Source organism: Colobus angolensis, unplaced genomic scaffold, assembly GCF_000951035.1.
Source record: "Colobus angolensis palliatus isolate OR3802 unplaced genomic scaffold, Cang.pa_1.0 Scaffold240, whole genome shotgun sequence".
NCBI classification, from domain to species: Eukaryota; Metazoa; Chordata; class Mammalia; order Primates; family Cercopithecidae; genus Colobus; species Colobus angolensis.
The window spans coordinates 926286-928939 of record NW_012115600.1 but is presented as its reverse complement, the minus strand read 5'-3'; the positions used below and the strand labels follow the sequence as shown (position 1 = coordinate 928939).

The window sequence follows — 2654 nt, the reverse complement described above, 5'->3', positions numbered from 1 at the left end:
ACCTTTAAGAGATAGTGTATGCAATATACTAGCAATAATGACCCCCTATAACCTTTAAGAGATAGTGTATGCAATATACTAGCAATAATGACCCCTATAACCTTTAAGAGGTAGTATATGTAAAGTACCCAGCATGATTCTTGGTTCAGAATAAAGGATCTATAAATGTTTGTGGAATGAATGAATGAATGAATGAGTGAGTGAATGAAATACACGTAGTAATGGTTGTCCTGAAACATGAGGGAGCAAAGGAATAGAGAGAACTTAAAATCATGCCATTCGCGGGATGATAGGAGGATTGAGGGCGATTTTATTCCTTCCTATTCTCACTTTCTATGATTCTTGGCAGACTTTGCACTGGCCTCAATCATACTGGGTAATCATTTATTGTTTGCAAACCAACAAAAGTGAGCCAACTCCAGCTTGGTTAGCTTTCTTTTTATGTATATCTTTACTGCCTTTTTTCTGATGACACAGTAATACTACTCCTTGTAAAAAATTAAATTGCAGAAAGATATAATGAGTGAAAATGAAAGCGCAAGTTTAGACTTGGTAGACACAAGGTGCTGACATATTGTGATTCTTTGGGAGGTGTGGAAGGGGCATAGGACAGTGTGATGGTGAATTTACGTGTCAATTTGACTGAGCTAAGGGATGCCCAGATAGCTGGTAAAACATTATTTCTGAATATTTCTAGGAGAGATTAATATTTGAATTGGTAGATTGAGTGGAGAAAATTGCCTCCACCAGTGTAGGTGGGCATGATCCAATTCACTGAGGGTCCAACAGAACAAAAAAGAGGAGGAAGGAAAATTTGCTCTGTCTCATTGAGCTGGAACATCCATCTTCTCCTGCCCTTGGACATTGGAGCTCCTGGTTCTCAGACCCTTGGACCCTAAGACTTATACCAGCACTTCCCTGCCCACAAACCCCCATTCTTAGCACCACCATCTTTTCTTGTTCTCCAGCTTACAAAAGGCAGACTGTAGGACTTCTCTGCTTCCATAATCTTGTGAGCCAATTCTCATAATAAGTAAATTTTATATACATAGATATATATACTCCTATCAGTTCTGTTTCTCTGGAGAATTCTAACTAATACAGACAGGGAGAAAAAAAAAATTCTGCCTGCTTAAATGTCTTTTTGTCCTGGCCTTGTCATGGTTCCTGGGACTTATATTAGGTGTCTTACTTTTGGCTTGTAGCATTGAAAGTTCAAATGCAACCAAGGTCTTGGGTCAGGGGAGGAAGTGAAAATTGTCTCGGCATGGGCTTTCCTGGAACCCCATGAAGAAGGAGATAGGATCTGTGGAACTTTCTATTGCAGTATGCACAGGTGGCTCAGATGCCCACTGCTGGTATACCTTGTAGCTGTGTTTTTACCCCCTTTCCCCTCCATAGCAAAGTCTTTTTTGAAAGTTCTCACTATATGCACAGACAGAACAGCAAAGGAGGCTGGAGACAGTGTCTCACACCTGTAATCCCAGTACTTTGGGAGGCCAAGGCAGGTGGATGACTTGAGCTCAGGAGATAGAGACCAGCCTGGGCAACATGGCGAAACTCCATCTCTACCAAAAATACAAAAAAAAAATTAGCTGGGTGTGTGTGTTGGCGGGCACCTGTTATCCCAGCTACGTGGGATGCTGAGGTAGGAGGATTACTCGAGTGTGGAAAGGGGAGTTGTAGTGAGCCGAGATCATGACATTGCACTGTAGTCTGGGTGACAAAGTGAGACTCTATCTCAAAAAAAAAAAAAAAAAGCAAAAACAGAAACAAAACAAAACTCAGCAAAGCGAAAGAAGAAAAACCCTGAAGTTTCTCTATTTAGCTCTTTTTTATTTATTTATTTTTTTAGAGACTGGGTCTTTCTCTGTCACTCAGGCTGGAGTGCAGGGCAGAGATCATAGCTCACTACAGCCTCCAACTCCTGGGCTCAAGCAATCTTCCCTGCTCAGCCTCCAGAGTAACTAGGACTACAGGTGTGAGCCACCATGCTTGGTGGTGGCTCACACCTGTAATCCTAGCACTTTGGGAGGCTGAGGTGGGCGGATCACGAGGTCAGGAGTTGGAGACCAGCCTGACCAACATGGTGAAACCCCATCTCTACTAAAATTACAAAAATTAACTGGGTGTGGTGTTGCACGCCTGTAATCCCAGCTACTCAGGAGGCTGAGGCAGAATTGCTTGAATACGGGAGGTGGAGCTGAGATCTCACCACTGCACTCTAGCCTGAGCAACAGAGTGAGACTGTCTCAAAAAAAATAAAAATTAAAATAAAATAAAATTTTGGCTGGGCGTGGTGGCTCACGCTTGCAATCCCAGCACTTTGGGAGGACAAAGCTAAAGGATCGCTTGAGCCCAGGCATTTGAGACCAGCCTGGGCAACGTGGTGAAACCCCGTCTCTACTAAAAATACAAAAATTACCCGGGCGTGGTGCGTCATGCCTGTAATCCCAGCTACTCGGGAGGCTGAGGCAGGAGAATCGCGTGAACCTGGGAGGCGAAGGTTGCAGTGAGCCCAGATCGTGCCACTGCACTCTAGTGTGAGCGACAGAGGGAGACCCCTGTCTCAAAAAAAAAAAAAAAAAGACAAGAATAAAATTAAAATGTTCTGAGCTGATACGAGTCACAGGACTTTAAATTCTAGCAGAGTA

The 2654-nt window shown here is 43.3% G+C and overlaps 1 protein-coding gene across 1 annotated transcript in view; it reads left to right on the top strand.

The window, feature by feature from the left end:
• The window catches only part of LUZP1 (leucine zipper protein 1), a 105595-nt gene that overhangs the window by 126 nt on the left and 102815 nt on the right, over positions 1 to 2654 (top strand). The gene's annotated exons all lie outside the window — the stretch shown is intronic.